We start from the raw sequence: 17,984 nt of genomic DNA on the forward strand, positions 1-17,984 counted from the left end.
ATGTTAATAACATTTATTACGCGCACAGCTGCCCCAGCTAAGGGGCGTCCTGGCGCGCGACAAGGTACAACACAGAAAAAAACGTAGGTTTCAGGGGTGTTATAGTTAGCTGGCCATTTCACTCGTACAACACCATAGAAATTCCTCCGTTATAGTTAGTTCTGCTAACTATAACTTGCGCGCCCACAATGCACTGCTGACGATGTCACATATTGCATTATTCATGACATGGTCAGTGACCTCAACCTCAGACTTAAGTTCAGCGCTGGAAAGCGAGTCAGAAACGGAGGGTCAAAGAAATCGATCTACCCAAATTACTATCAAGCCAACATTGGGGGAAGAACTTGAATATATAAGACGCAGTCGAAGAAAAACAGCAAGAAGGCGCGAGTACCAAGCGTCCGGCAAGGGGACGGGGAGCTTGGAAGCACAATTAAATAAGGCAGCAAAAGGTTGGGATAACATCTATAAATGCCAATCCTAATGCTATTATCAACCTGTCAAACATAGATTTAAGTGCTTCTGAAAAACAACAGCATTCCATAGGCATCTCATATTGTACTGAGACAAATTTTAATTACACACAGACGCAGGCCGATATTTACAGATTTATTAGGCAGCTTAAGCTGAAAAAATATCATCAGTTACAGTCACAAAACAAAGCAAAAACGAACAATATAACTGCAACAAATACTGCTAACATGCCCAATTTGACAGCTGCTGATTTTAATGTGCGAAGGGATTTACAAAAGGAAAGCACTGCCACAAATGACGGAGGTGCACATGATGACTTTCTCAATGATTCTCAGGGCAGTGGACTGGATATAGAAACTAGCATCAAATCCATCACTCACTTCAAGGAAAATTCGAAATTTACTCCCATTATGCCGAGAGATTCCTTGGATGTTTTCAATGAACAAATAGTGGCACAAATTATATGCTTAACATCAATATTAATAAAACTAAAAGGAAAATTTCAGATCAAGAAATGAAATATGGCTAACTAATTGAAAAACTGAGAAAAGAAAAAGAGGTTGTTGTCAGGAACTTGGATAAGGGAGAAAACATTGTCCTGTGGCCCTTAATAGAATATATGACTGAGGCAATGGGACAACTTAACAATATGGAGTGTTATAAAAAATGTTCTTTTCAAAAATTCAAAAGCACACACAATTGTTTTTTAACAAAACTGTTGGTGTGGAAAAATGTGGGCATGTTAAGCAGTAATGAATACAATATCTCAGGAAAGAGCATCCTACCATCCCTAAGATATATTTAATCCCCAAAGTACATAAGGACAGATACAAGCCACCGGGAAGACCGATCATTTTGACATGCGACGGGCCATTTTGAAAACATGTCACGTTACATCGATTTTTTCCTGCAAGATCATGTCCATAGTTTGGACTCTTAAGTCCAGGACACTCGTGACTTTCTGCGGAAAGTCAAAAATATACAATGGCAAAGTCGGTACCATCTAATAGCACTTGATGTAACACCCATGTATACGAAATTGTGATGGGATACGGGCAACTGAACATTTTTTATCTGATAGACCGATGCAATTTGTTCAACACAACAGGATAATAATTGATCTGTTAACCTTCTGTCTGAACAATAATCTGTTCCTTTTCAAAAATCAGGTATACCAACAGGTACATGGAGTGGCAATGGGGGCCAGCTTCTCCCCCAGCTATGCATGTTTGTTCATTGGCTGGTGGGAGGAGCTGGCCCTCAAGAAGCAATATGATCATATTTGCCAGGAAAAAATAATCTGTTGGCTTAGATATATCGATGATTTGTTCATAGAAGTAGGCTGGAAGGAACAACTTCTAACACCTTGGATGTACTGAATGTATCCACACGTCTTATTATGTCATTTTCAAGGCAGGAGAAACAGATTAGGGGGATAGTGAGATGTAGATGGACCATTATATTAGATGATCCTATAATTGGGCAGTCCCTCCCTAGGAAACCAGCCATTACCTATAGAAAAACGGCATCTATGAGGAATGCCTTGGTGAAAAATAATCCTGAATATCAGGAGATAAGTTCTTGGCTTACATCTAGGAAGCGTTTTTTAGATGTACAAGTTGCAAGGCTTGCCAATTTGGGGTTAATAAATCAGTATACTACACAGCTTTTAATGAGAGTCCTCTGAATATCACTCGACATTTGAGCTGCAGAACCGAGTATGCAGTCTACGTTTTAGAATATAGATGTGACTTAAAGTATATCGGCAGTAATAAATTGGCAGTTCATAAAAGGATCCTACAGCATACAAGGGCAATTACCAACAATGACCCGAGCTACCCTGTGGCACAACACTTTAAAGAACAGCATGAAAGTAATCTCAAGCATCTACGATATTATGTATTAGATGCTATTCCCTTAGACAAAAGAGGGGGAAACAGGGAAGCAAAATTTCGACGCCTGGAAACCCAATATATATTGGAGTTGGATACTAAATCACCGGGGGATCTCAACACAAGTGAGGAACTTTATACTTAATTATGAAACCTCCACAATAAATCGCCTTATCTCTGAAAGACCAGCAAAATAGGACCTTTAGCCCATACTGAACACAAATGTTTATGTAATGGATTTTATTGTATTTAATATTATTTTTAAAAGATGGTATTCATACAACTGTTCATCTGTCCGTAATATACAAAACATTTAATGATCATTTCCAAACATAGACTGAAAACCAAGGAATTTTATACAGTAGGAAAAAAAAGGAATTGAGGTTTTAGCAATTGAGTTGTATATTTATTGATATTTATATTTATTTATTTAATTACATATTTTATGTCTGTGTTTACAACTGTGGGAATCAATTGCATATGAAATGAAGACCATTAGGTTTAATTATGACCCCCGTATATACTTGCTTAGTTTTGCACATGCTATAAATTTCACCAAAGTCTTTTGCCAGGGCATGCCCAGTAGTATGAAGAAGGACATTATGTCAATACATGTTGCCCCTGGCACAAGAGGATATTTACAATTTGAAAATATATAACTTTTTAATATTTTTAGCACTTGCACAATTTATAGGTTTTTAGCACTTCTCTAGGGTATTTATATTGATAGGCACTTTCACAATATTTTAATACAGTTGTATGATGAGAATGGGAAACAAGTAAGATACATGTGATGGTTTAGAGCAGTATTTGTGCTAATGAAATCTTCGTAAGAATCATGAATACTAAACCAAGTTTAGTGTGTCCATAATATGTATTTAGAAGAAATCGATAAGTACATTTTTATGAATTTACAAAAAAGCATTTAAGCCAACAATTGTATCACTAATGTTTACATATATATTGAAGCATACATTTCTTCTATGTCCATTAATTAAATGTTAAGCACTGTCACTTTAAAAATGGCGATCAGACTTCTTAACGCTGTCATGTGATCACGGCGGGCAACTGCCGAAACGCGACGGCGAGGCTGTTTGTGCGTGAATAAACTGAAAAAAGAAGTACAATACCTGGGTCCACTCTCGTTTGTTGGAGTAGCAGATGTGCGCGAGGAATAGCCATATATATATACCCTTGAGCTTTTAGAACGCACTCAGCGGCAATCCAGCCCTCTGGCTTTCAGTGATTTCACTCTCCGTTACTCCCGGGTAAGTAGGATTTATCTGCCTAATGCGTTTTAGGGCTTTACGCCCCTTAATCATAGGCTCCAGGGAGTGCCTACTAAGGAGAAAATAATTGCCCTTCGCCACGTCAGGACTGCACCATATTCGGTTATCAAGAAAGAAGGGGCTGGCGATTGAAACTGATTCAAACCCGTTCAGTGCTGCAAACCTGATGTAAGAGACTCTACTGTACTCCCTGAAGCCTACTAAGGCGAGAATAATTGCTTTAATATTGCGTGCGAAAGTGAACCTACTAAGGAAAAGACTGTTGGCTCTGACTAGAATACAATTCCCAGCATGCAATGAAATTATGCACAGACTAAGTGTAGCCCTTTGCGGGCGGGGAACCAATGGGAAGCATGCAAATAAATTAAATAAAAGAGCAAATCACTATTGCATGCTGAGCAGCCTATGGTTAAGGGGCGTAAAGCTTTGAAACGCGTCAGGCAGATAAATGCTACTTACCCGGGAGTAACGGAGAGTGAAATCCCTGAAAGCCAAAGGTCTGGAATGCCACTGAGGGTGTTCTGGAAAGCTCAAGGGCCATTGACAAAAAAAAATATATATATATATATATTCCAAGGTTTCCCAATGTTGACGCCGGCGCTCCTTTCTAGGGCGGTGCATTCTTTCCGACGGGGAACAGTCGGTTTAATATTAGAAAAGAACAAAAGCGCTGCCAGGCGACAGCACACTTCGTAATTTAAGAATGCACTCACTCGTGTGCTTGAAATTCAAAGGCGCTTTATTTACAAAAACGCTACTTCACCCAACGCGTTTCACCTCTCCTGAGGATTGATCACGGGATGTTGTTTGTGTCACATAGACTTCTTTTATTTCCACTTTTTGTGCACTCAACACTTGATGTCTGTCAAGTGATGCATTGTGGTATTAGTAGTGTGCACGTGAATACAAATATACATTTTTTTTCTTTTCATTTCTGTTTTTTAGTTTTTAGTGCTCTTATAAAGTGTTTAAAGAAAGGGTTTTTAAAGAAGTGCTTTCTATGAAGTGTGATTATTTATGTTTGTCAATTTTCTGCGAAGCCAATAAGTTGGAAATCAATTTGTCCAATAATACTCTCTGGTGAGCTGTCTTAACGTTCACAGTTCCTTTTGACGTTTCCTCATCAATCATTTCATTTCACTGAGGAAATTGGGACTCGTGTGAATCAAAGGCGCAATCAATACAATAACTACACAAACAAATACGCTGACAATGGAACAACGCGAAGCTAAACGGAATGCGGAAATCTCCAATCTTTTCACAGTGACACCAACAACAAGAACGGAGAGAGGAGAAATAACGACCAAATGTGACAATAAGGACAAACTAAGATATTGGGAAAGATTATCTAAAAAAGAGATAAATAAATGGTGGGAACTAATAACCCTGCAAAAATACATAGAAGTCAAAAGAATCCCAAGAGGCCTGCGCCTTATGCTTATGCCAAGTCATCAGGACACAAGTGGGGAACTTCTGCAAGAATGGGGGGAACACCTGCTAGAGTCATCAATGGGACTAATACTCATCCTAGGAAAGCATATTGACAAAGCCTTAAAAGAAACGAGAAGTGAGCTAAGAATCTTGGAGGAGGAAATAAACAAATTGACCTTGAGTGAAGACCTTCAAAAACTCAAGTCAGACATCTTGAAAAACTTAGAGAAGCACGAGGAACGAGTGAAACTCCGGAAGCAACACAAATTCCTCCGAGATAAAATAGACTTTGAAGAAGGCAGAATCTTCACGTTTGGCAGACAATATCAAGAACGGAAAGGAAGAACACAACTAGAAATGACAAACCAACAATCATCAAGCATAGACTCCCTAACAAGCACGGATTTTAGTGACGGTGAAGATCCCCAACAATCAACAGATCAGAGAAAAAAGACCAATTTTTTAACAGAAATGAGAATGGCTTTGGAGCAACAAAACAAAACCAACCAACCACGAAGAGGAGGTGGCAGAGGCCGAGGAAGAGGAGCGCAACGAGGAAGACAAGGAGAGGGCAGAGAGGGAAGGGAGGAACCACAACAAAAAACAGATATGTGGTCCAAAGACCGGCTGAGACAACCAAGGAAACAGAAATAGAGATGACAACCTCCAATTCCCAGGAATTAAACATAATCAACCTATCACAAAAAATCTTGACAGCAACAGAGAGCAATGTCTTAAAGAAAGGATTAAACTTTTGCCCCACATCACACCTCGATATTGCTCAAACGAGAATAGATCTATATAAATATACACGAAAATTAAAATTGGCAAAAATCTATGCAGAGAAAATCAGCAACGCAGAACAACCCACCACAAGACAAATAGAAAGTAATCTTCAAGTAGAAGATCTAAAAAATTTAGAATTACTGATGACAATGGGGACAACAACAGAGTCCCAGGAGAGAGAAGCGATTGGGGAACTACAGGAACTGCAACTGCTGGAAGGGGCAGGTGAGAGTGGCCTCAAAATGAAATCCAAATACTACCGTAACCTACCAGCAGGCAATAAGATCGACGTCTTCCATGAGGCAATAATAGAAGATCTATATAAAATGACCCACTGCAAAAAGAAAAACAATCTTTCCAAAAAACAGATGGATGCCTTGAAAAACCTACAAGAGGACAAAACAATTGAAATTAAGCCCGCGGACAAAGGGGGAAACATCGTGATTTTAAACAAAGGAGACTATATATTGGAAGCAAAAAGACAGTTAACGGACCAATCATGTTATCAACAACTGAACAAAGACCCAACCAACGAAATCCAAAATAAACTAGAGGAGAACCTACAGAAATGGTTCCAAAAGGGCCTATTAGATGCAGATGAATATCGCTATCTAAACAAAAAACACCCAACCATGGCAACTTTCTATTGTCTGCCTAAGATTCATAAGGACCAGACTAATCCCCGAGGAAGACCGATAGTTTCGGCTAATAATTCTTTACTGGAACCAATCTCAGAATATATAGACCACTTCCTGGCACCCCTTGTAACCAACCTGAGCTCCTATTTAAGAGACACAACGGATCTTCTAAACAAACTGAACTCAATAAAATGGAATCCGACGTACAACCTGATAACCATGGATGTGGTAGCATTATATTCGAACATTGAACACACCATAGGAATGGAAGCATGCAAATTTTTCCTGGGAAAAAGAAGCATTCATTACAAAGAACATAATCTCCATGTGTTTACACAACAATATCTTTGTGTTCAACAAACACATTTTTAAACAGATAAAGGGATGTGCAATGGGCTTCTCTTTTTCGCCGAACTACGCGAACCTAACAATGGGGTGGTTTGAACAAAGAGTGGCATGGAATACGACACATTATGAATTTCGACAAAAGATAGTACTGTGGCTGCGTTTCATAGACGATCTTTTCATCATTTGTGATGGAACCGAACTGGAATTCGCAACCTATTTTGAGAGATTGAACAACAGTCCAATGAATCTTAAATTCACATATAAATTTAGTGCTGAAAGAGTAGAATTCTTGGACACAGAAATCTACGTTACAAAAAACTCTCTCCAAACGACATTACACCGTAAGAAAACTGCGACAAACGCAGTCTTGCATGGAGAAAGCTTCCACAGAGAAAATCTTAAATGGAGCATCCCATATGGAGAGTTTTTAAGAATGCGTAGAAATTGCTCAGAAGATTGTGAATTCCAGAAACACAGTCAACAGGCTGAAGAACGATTTCTCAAACGAAAATATCCGAAAAATGTGGTGAGAAAAAGCCTAAACAGAGTATCGACCATGAATCGAAAAGACATCCTACAGCCACAATCAACACCAAAAGAGAAAGAAGGAACGACCATAAGACTGATAACTACACAAAGTGCAGAAAATAACAAGTTATCAGCAATAATTAAGAAACATTGGGGAATCCTTCAATTGGATCAGACCTTATCCAAAATCATCGGTAACCACCCTGACATCACTTATCGACGAGCAACAAACATAAGTGACAATATCATACATAGCCACTTCCAAGAGGCCCCAATCACAACTTGGCTTCAACGAATAGGCTTCTGGCCCTGCAAGCAGTGTAAAGTATGCAAAATTGCAATACCAACGAAATCTGTAGACATTGGGAAAAACAAAACTTGGCAAATCAAACAACATCTAACATGCAAAAGCACTCATGTGGTCTACATGATAGAATGCCCCTGCAGGAAACGGTACATCGGGAGCACAATCTTTGAAGTAAAAAAGAGAATCCTAGAGCACACCCGAGCTACAACCCACAAAGATTCAACAAATGCCACAGCAAAACATATGGTTCAACATCATGATGGCAAATGGGAGTTATTGAAATTTTGGGCTCTGGAACAAATACCACAATCAGAAAGAGGCGGAGACAGAATAAAGACCTTAAGACAGAAAGAATCCCGCCACATCATAACATTCAGAACCCTCGACCCCAAAGGTTTGAATCAAAATGAAGAATTTTATGTACATCTGTAAACACAATAAAATGCACATTTGAAAATAAAAACTCATCAACAAACTCATCAAAATAAGAAACAGATCACTGACCAACAGGATAGAAAGCTGCAAACACAACTCACCAGAGAGTGCAAATGCAGTCTATGAGAATAACAATAACTCACCAGAGAGATGAAATGATTGATGAGGAAACGTCAAAATGAACTGTGAACGTTAAGACAACTCACCAGAGACTATTAATGGACAAATTGATTTCCAACTTATTGGCTTCACAGAAAATTGACAAACATTAATAAACACACTTCATAGAAAGCACTTCTTTAAAAACCCTTTCTTTAAACACTTTATAAGAGCACTAAAACCTAAAAAACAGAAATGAAAAGAAAAGAAAAAAAATGTATATTTGTATTCACGTGCACACTACGAATACCACAATGCATCACTTGACAGACATCAAGTGTTGAGTGCACAAAAAGTGGAAATAAAAGAAGTCTATGTGACACAAACAACATCCCGTGATCAAGCCTCAGGAGAGGTGAAACGCGTTGGGTGAAGTAGCGTTTTTGTAAATAAAGCGCCTTTGAATTTCAAGCACACGAGTGAGTGCATTCTTAAATTACGAAGTGTGCTGTTGCCTGGCAGCGCTTTTGTTCTTTTCTAATATATATATATATATATATATATATATATATATATATATTACCTACTGGCGGTCGCCAGTAGGTAGTTATAGTTAGGACCACGTTTCCATAGGAAAACCTCAACATTCTATTTTGAATAACTTTGGCGCCGGTCGACGAATCCTCGCGAATTTTTCAAAATAGGTGGGGCGCTACGCTCCGCTCCTACCCTGAAAGTCTCGGGGGGATTCGTCAAGCGGGGGCTGAGATAAAAGGGGGGTCCCAAAACGCGTTTTTCCCATGCATTTTTCCATAGGACCTTTAGAACGAGCTACAGCCCGAACGGCTGAACAGAATTACTCAAAATTTGGCAGAGAGGTAGTCCCTAGGTCAAGGAAGTGCCTTTTGTAGGTTTGGTGTAAATCTGTTCAGTAGATTCTGAGAAAATAGCCTTTGAATCAATATATATATCTGTATGCGCGCAGAGTGCGCGCTGGGTGCGCGCACCTCGCCGTGCGCGAGCGCAATTCTGATTGGTTGTTAGATCTTAGTAAACATTCGAATCGGTGGAAGTCAGGAAGCGGCGGCCGCCATTTTGTCTATCGCATAAAGAGGGGGTGATAAACAAAGGGGGAGCACTTGAAAAGGGGGCAGAGTGGGTAGAAATAGACCCAGTAGGCATTGTAAGGGGGTCAAAGTAGGACCTTGTAGGGCAAAAAAAAAGAATAATATTTTGAAAAAAAATATCGCCGAGTGCGCGCACCCTGCGCGCACCCGGAAAAAAAAAATAATAAAAGAAATTTTAAAAAAATTGCATTTAAGTGTTTAGATATAAGGTGGCTCTAAAAAGAGCCCTTGTGTTTATTGTTTGTTTTTCGGTACCTACAAGTAAGTACCAACGCAGAGTCTGAGGTTCAAGAGGAAGACTCTGTTCCCTTCATCATTGAAGTGCACACCATCTCCTCTATAAATGTCTTGCATGTCGTAACGCAAGTTGTTGTGGTAAATAGAACCCATACCATAGTCACGGAGGAAAGCAGAAACAGATTTGTTGACGTGCTTCCTTGCTTTGTCAATCTGCGGACAAAATTGGTTGGACCAGTTCCACTTTTGCCTTTGGCATATGTTAGAATATACAAAGGCAGATTGAGGAAAAAGCGACATTAATTGCACAAAGGTGTCCTTAATAAGCATTTCCAGACCTACCCCAGTTAAAGTGCCTAGGTCATTTCTACCACAGTGCACAATAATAAGGTTAGGCTGTGGGAGATGTAGAAAGGTTTTCACCAAAGGCATTAATTGGTGCCACTTTAACCCTCTCTGACCAATCCACTTGATGTCTACATTTGGCAAAGCAAGGTCTCTCACCATACCTCTTTTCTCTGCAAATTTTTCACTCCAGAAGACATAGCTGTGTCCTACAATCCACACTGTGAACATCTTCAAAGGAGATCTGGATGCACTCAGGAGGTGTAATTCAGTAGAATGGTAAAAAGAAATGAAAGACAGTTTGGAAATGGAGGCATACATATTTTTTATAAAAAAAAAAGAACTGATTGGCTGTTTCATACCATTCTACACTAAAAACTAGGCTGTATGTGTAAATTAATAGAAGCATGTTTTGTATTGGTTCAGAAAAATGTGTTACCAAAGAACAGTACTATGGATTTGCTGTAAGGTTTGAAAAGTCAAGCACTCTTGCTCTGTGGAATTGAAACATTGTGTGGCGAACTTCTGACCTAACTCCACACAGCAGTGTTCCATGAGCTGTTGCTATGGTAGCAGGCAGAAGTCAAGTTGGGGGAAGGGTACTAGGCAGAAGTCAAGTTGGGGGAAGGGTACATTTGGAAAAGGGTTGGTTTTGAAGCAATAGAAATGTGTGATTACATTTGAAAAAAAGGGGGAAGCAGTGTGATTTGAAATTAACATCTATATGTGTGGAAAAATAGAGGGAAAGATTGCCATTATCTGGTTCTGCTGAGTGGAGAGAGGTGTAGAGAACAAAGGTCCTGGCTCTGATAATGTGCTGTGGGGTTTTGAGGTTTCAGTCTGTAATGCAAATACATTCAGCATCACTAAGGCTGGTTGCCCTTGCTGGAGTGTAGGCAGTCACCCAGCATACACATGGTTTGTGGTCTGAAAATGCAGTCTGGACATGTGCATTTAAAAAAATCTGAAAAGTGGATTCATAATGTGTCAGTCTGTAAAAGTAATTTTCACTTGCCAACAAAAAAGAGCAGTAAGTGTGCATTCAAATTGGCAAAGATTTTTCGTTTTGTGACTAATGTGAAAACATGACTCTGTGTGCAAATAGGAATTACAGGAAGAGATTTGTTGCGTTTTCCTCTGGTGATTTCACAGTTGCATTAGTAGGAAAAAGGGGGAGTCTCTCAAAAAAAAAAAAAAAAAAAAAAAAACCTTGGGTGCGCGCACCTCAAAAAAATTTCCAAAAAAAATTTCAAAAAAAAAAAATTTTTTGGTTAAGTTTATAAGTGGCTCTTAAAAGAGCCCTTGAGTTAATGGAGGGAAACAGGAAGAGAAAAACGCAAAAAATGAAAAAAAATCTATGGCCTAGTGCATGAATGCGCATCAAATTTTCTCTGAAGGAGATCAAGACTGGTCTCCCCCACAGAAATAAGTGAACCGCAATCAGTGCACCGTGTAGACAACCTCGCCAAACAAGGTGGACCAACAAGAGGTAAAGAAACAGGTGAAGGCACCATCGCAGCTGAAGTGCTCCCCTGAGCTGCCGAAGATGTGCTCGGCTGAGCTGCTGCTGATGTCGTCGGCTGAGCAGGTGGAGAGTTTTCTCCAGAAGCTCGACGAAAAGATACTGGGTGCATTTTGTCAACATGTCTTAACATAGTGTGAATGCTAAAAGAATATTTCTTGTTAGGATTCCCACGAGATAAGACTTTGTTACAAAGTACACATGTAACTTTTGGTGCATTTACCTTTTTCTCATTCTCTGGAAAAGTGAAAAACTGCCATATAAAGCTGTCTTTCTGCTTCCTGTTCCTCTGCCTCTCAAGAGTGTCCTGGTCACTGTCTGAAGTAGGTTGCTGTTCAGCCATTGTCTCTCAACAACAGAATAGCTCCTTCTCCAAAGGAATCAGAACTAATAATGAGGGGAGTAGGTGTGATTTGGGAAGAATCTGGAACAGAAAGTACTTCAAACCAATCAAAAGTGATGATTCTTGATCACATGACTTGCCATGAGGGGATTGGGTGTGGTATTGAAACAATTAGAAACTGAAAGTAATGATAACCAATAAGAAATGTTGTTTTATTATGTATAAACCCGAGGTGCGCGCACTGCGCAAGCTCCGAGCGCGCACCCCGTGATGACGTATGCACGAACGCGTAAACGCGCAGGTGCATACGTCATATACGCGCACCTAGCGCGCATACGTTTAACACGCGTATACGCGACCGTTATTGCGCGTAATTTTAGCGTATGCGGAAGTAAACCGCGTCGAGGGCGTAGGACGCATGCGTGCGTACGTACGTACGCATACGTACTGGGTGCGCGCTCCCAGCGCGCACCAACAAGTATATTTGCGTACGTAAATAACGTACGCCGGAATTCTTAAAAAACATACGAAATAGTACTAGGTGCGCGCTCAGAGCGCGCACCCCAAGAAATTATAAATAAAAAAAAAAAAGAGGACATTAAATAATTTAAAAAATTATAAAAAAAAAATATCCAAATTGAATTATTTAAAAAAATAATTTATAAAAAAATACAGATAATATATAAATGAATATAAAGTAATTTTATTTAAATAAAAAAAAATATCTTTAATTAAAAATACATAACTTAGCATATAAAAAACCATACAAATTCTCAGAAAAAAACATAGGTTTCAAAAACGAAATATTTAGGGATTAGCATTTAAAAAACCTTGCAAATTCACTGAAAAAACCATAGGTTTCACACACGTTATAGTTAGGAATTAGCATTTAAAAAACCTTGCAAATTCACTGAAAAAACCATGGGTTTCACACACGTTATAGTTAGGAATTAGCATTTAAAAAACCTTAGAAATTCAGTGAAAAAACCATAGGTTTCACACATGTTATAGTTAGCTGGACATTTTACTCGTAAAAAACCAATGAAATTGCCCCGTTATAGTTAGTTCAGCTAACTATAACTCGCACGCGCCCGCAATGCACTGCTGATGACGTCACATATTACATCACTCATGACATGGTCAGTGACATCACTCATGACATCACTGATGACATCTCAAATGACATCACTGATGACATCATCCTTGTGATAGAGTGGCAGACCTCCTCTCACCCTAATATAACCTTTGATACACACATTGAATAATAGAGACTAAAATTTTTAAAACAATGGACATACCAATACCAGTTACAACAACCTCTTCAGTAATTCTAAGATCCACATACACATCCACTCATTCACCAACAGTCCTATACAGTCACTCATACATGTACTCACTCATCATATGTACTCATACACCTATACATCCTGTTACACAATGCCACTCATCCATAGAGTTACTCACACACATAGTCACTCATGCTAATAAAGAATCAAACATACATTTACTTTCATACACAGTTATACACACACCACCACACTTACTTCTACAGAAACTTAAACATACTTAGTCATTTAATCAATCACTTTTAGAAACACATACTTATTCATACAGGAACTCTTTCAATCTCTCACTCTCACATATACTCACTTATATACACCAATAGTCACATATACTAGTTTAAAACATATGTAGTTACTCATAAAGTCACTATTGAGACAGTCATTCACTCACTAACACAGCCATACACACACTCATCCACCCATATAGTCCTGCACACATGCTGTCTTCAACACATACAAACAGTGAGTGACTCATTCATGTTCCTATGCACTACATAATACCCCCCACCGAACCATGCAGATACTCAGACTGACACTCAAAAAACCAACTAATAACCTATATAGACACCCATGTACCTACTCACCAACCCATGCAGCCACTTATACAAGTGAGAGACTGTTACAGATATTTACATATTTAAACATTACTCACTAAGCCATGTATTCACTATGATACACTTAATCAGTCAGTTACACAATCAATTTTTCAAAAACAAATCATCCATTTAGACACTTATATACCCATTTATTCTTCCATCAACCTTGAGATATACATATATAAAACATATTTAATTTTCAGAAAAACACACATTCACTGGATGATGTCATCAGTGATGTCATTTGAGATGTCATCAGTGATGTCATGAGTGATGTCACTGACCATGTCATGAGTGATGTAATATGTGACGTCATCAGCAGTGCATTGCGGGCGCGTGCGAGTTATAGTTAGCTGAACTAACTATAACGGGGCAATTTCATTGGTTTTTTACGAGTAAAATGTCCAGCTAACTATAACATGTGTGAAACCTATGGTTTTTTCACTGAATTTCTAAGGTTTTTTAAATGCTAATTCCTAACTATAACGTGTGTGAAACCCATGGTTTTTTCAGTGAATATATATATATATATATATATATATATATATATTTATATATATACACCCATACATACATAAATATATATATGCAATCTCTACACATCCTCTAGAATTCAACACACAGGGAGAACACAAGGTGTTACCTGAGAACCATTCATCTCTCCATCTGTCACCTTTTGATTGGGACAGTCCCCTCAACACTAGCGTTCATTTTTCTGTTAAGCGACAAAATAGAACAGAGGGGGAACAGACCCTCTTTTTCTTCCACCCAACATTAGAATGTAATCTTCCATGAAGTAATGGGTTTAGTGTTACCCTCATTTTACACCCAAGAGGAGCTGAAACACACCAACTACGAGGGCGTATTTATTCTCTATAAATGTGGAATTTACAAGATGTGGACTATGGTCTGGTGCTTGGCCTGTTTGTGCCCTGCCAGTCAGCAATTCCACACAGCAATCAATCAGAATAAGTTCACATATGTGTGTGACCATACCACAGTGGAAACAGGCACACCAAAACTGTGTACGGGTGTATTTTTGATTCAAGGTTTGTTGTCAAAACAGTTGTGAAGTGGTATGCTTACAGTTTTCTCTCTCGGCCTGCATGATGTCTAAGAAAATCTGCCATGCCCACTGTAGAAATTAAGCAGATGCGATAAGGCGAGTTCTAAGTTTATTCCTTGCAGCCACACACGGAGTGCGGTTAGAAGTCAGAGCTACAATATCTTTATCACAGTTGGGAGCAGGGAAGGAGAGGAGAGGGCAAGATGGAATGTTGGGGAGCCAATGGGAAGGGGTGGATAACAATGGGTGCTCTCGCGCAGGAGTGCCTATGAACAGTTACTATCACGCGCTGGCAGCAGCGCGCGACATTGCATATGAATAAATTACATCAAATCTTCCTCTCTTGAATGTTTAACAACTATCCACAAACAAAATCATCAAAACGTTTGGGTTTGTTGATGGTTCTGCCAAACCTTCCTCTGAGACTGTGATGGTCTGACACGACCTCAGTGTCTGAATGGGGATCGCCATTTGTCCTTCCAAACCTACCCCTGAGACCCTGACTGTCAGATGCAACATCAGAATCAGAATGTGAATCACCATCACCACTCCGATCAAACTCAGGAGCGCGCGAGCTGATATCATCAAGCTGTTCCAATGTGTAACACTCTGTGGAGTCAGAGGTGGGTGGATGACTGTTATCTTGCACATCTTCATTTGTGGGACACCCCCTATTGTTTTAGGGCATGGAACTGTGACCCCTTTCAGGTTCGTCGTAATCAACCCACAAATCTTTACAGGTACTGTTGGGCGGGGGAACAACCTTTACAACGCAACTGGTACAACGCACTACACTTACAACGCTTTTTTTACAACGCATAATCCATTACAACGCACTACACTTACAACGCATGACACTACAATGCATTTTTAAAAACTACCTTTACAACGCATTCCATTACAACGCCTACCATTACAACGCATAATATTACATTACACTATCCAACACTTACCCTACTGTTGCACCCCCTGGAGTTAGAATAGTAATTTTTACCCCTATACTATCCAACACTTACCCTACTGTTGCACCCCCTGGAGTTAGAATAGTAATTTTTACCCCTATACTATCCAACACTTACCCTACTGTTGCACCCCCTGGAGTTAGAATAGTAATTTTTACCCCTATACTATCCAACACTTACCCTACTGTTGCACCCCCTGGAGTTAGAATAGCAATTTTTACCCCTATACTATCCAACACTTACCCTACTGTTGCACCCCCTGGAGTTAGAATAGCAATTTTTACCCCTATACTATCCAACACTTACCCTACTGTTGCACCCCCTGGAGTTAGAATAGTAATTTTTACCCCTATACTATCCAACACTTACCCTACTGTTGCACCCCCTGGAGTTAGAATAGCAATTTTTACCCCTATACTATCCAACACTTACCCTACTGTTGCACCCCCTGGAGTTAGAATAGCAATTTTTACCCCTATACTATCCAACACTTACCATACTGTTGCACCCCCTGGAGTTAGAATAGTAATTTTTACCCCTATACTATCCAACACTTACCCTACTGTTGCACCCCCTGGAGTTAGATTAGTAATTTTTACCCCTATACTATCCAACACTAACCCTACTGTTGCACCCCCTGGAGTTAGAATAGTAATTTTTACCCCCATACTATCCAACACTTACCCTACTGTTGCACCCCCTGGAGTTAGAATAGTAATTTTTACCCCTATACTATCCAACACTTACCCTACTGTTGCACCCCCTGGAGTTAGAATAGTAATTTTTACCCCTATACTATCCAACATTCACCCTACTGTTGCCCCCCCTGGAGTTAGAAAAGTAATTTTTACCCCTATACTATCTAATACTTACCTTAAATGCAATGTAATATTATGCGTTGTAATGGTATGCGTTGTAAAGGTATTTTTTAAAAATGCGTTGTAGTGTCATGCATTGTAAGTGTAGTGCGTTGTAATGGATTATGCGTTGTAAAAAATGCGTTGTAAGTACATGCGTTGTAAAAGTGTGCGTTGTAACGTCATACATCCGTTGGGCGGGCATAGACTTGACCCATCTCTATTGGTGCTATCGGGATGAAATTGGTTCGGCTCTTTTCCAGTAGAATGACATTTTGCCAATCTGTTCATGTGCCATACTTTGCCATCACTGAGTCTGGCAGCATTGTTGTACAGTTTGCTGATGTGCAGGGGAGTGGTGAATCTGCTTTCTACCTTCCTGATTTTCCTTTCAAGGCAAACTTTGACCTGATCACCAATCTTGAAAGAATGCTCTTTGGCACCATGTCTGGAGTCGTACCAGTCTTTATAGCACATTTGTGCCTTTTCTTTGCTGTTTCTGATGGTTTCAGGTGACCACTCAATCTGTTTGGAAGCGGGCATCAATCATAGGTCTTTGCTCAGGGGTTGTCTGCTTCGCATCAGGATAAATGGTGCCTCATTAGTGCTGGTACATGGGGAAATCCTAAATGCCCAAATGAGTTTGAATACTTTCTCTTCCCAATTGAGGTTGGCATTCCGGGATAGTTGTATATGCCCTTTAATGACTCGATAGAATTGTTCAACGAGGCCATTACCCTCGGGATGGTAGAGTGAGGTGGTGAGGTGGGTGATACAATTTATTTCTAAGAATGATTTGAATGCCTCGGAGGAGAATTGAGGGCCATTATCGGTGAGCAAGAATTTGGGTAATCCCTCACTTAAGAATAGCTTGTCTAGAAATGAGATGACCGAAGAACTGTCAGTACTTGATATGATTTTTATCACAGGCCATTTGGAGAAGTGATCCATGATCACCAGAATATACTTGATCACTCCATCAAAGCCTTCAATGGGCCCAGTGATGTCCAAACCTCTCCCCTCCCATGGCATTGTGGGAGGATTGAGGGAAGACAGAGGAACCCTGGAAGTTTTCAGACTCTTGTCTGAGTCATTGCAGTTCACACAATCTCTAATCGGGACTTCGATCTGCTTGTCGATTCCGGGCCACCAATAATTGCTTCTGACTCTTTGTTTGGTTTTTGAGATACCTAGGTGACCTATATGGCATAAGCTGAGGATTTTATTTCTGAGCGTGACGGGGGCTATTGCTTTACCTATTCTGTACAATACCCCATTTTCCAGACTGAGCTCATTTCTTATTTCCCAATAGACCTTGACATTTTCATCAAGATGCTTTTTCTCAGGCCAGGAGCTGTT

General features: G+C 39.6%; 1 protein-coding gene across 1 annotated transcript in view; it reads right to left on the reverse strand.

Annotated features, from left to right (window-relative positions):
* LOC146780111 (uncharacterized) overlaps nt 1-17,984 on the reverse strand; it is a 597,326-nt gene that overhangs the window by 281,125 nt on the left and 298,217 nt on the right. The window lies entirely within an intron of this gene.

Source organism: Triturus cristatus, chromosome 12 (genome assembly GCF_964204655.1).
Source record: "Triturus cristatus chromosome 12, aTriCri1.1, whole genome shotgun sequence".
NCBI classification, from domain to species: Eukaryota; Metazoa; Chordata; class Amphibia; order Caudata; family Salamandridae; genus Triturus; species Triturus cristatus.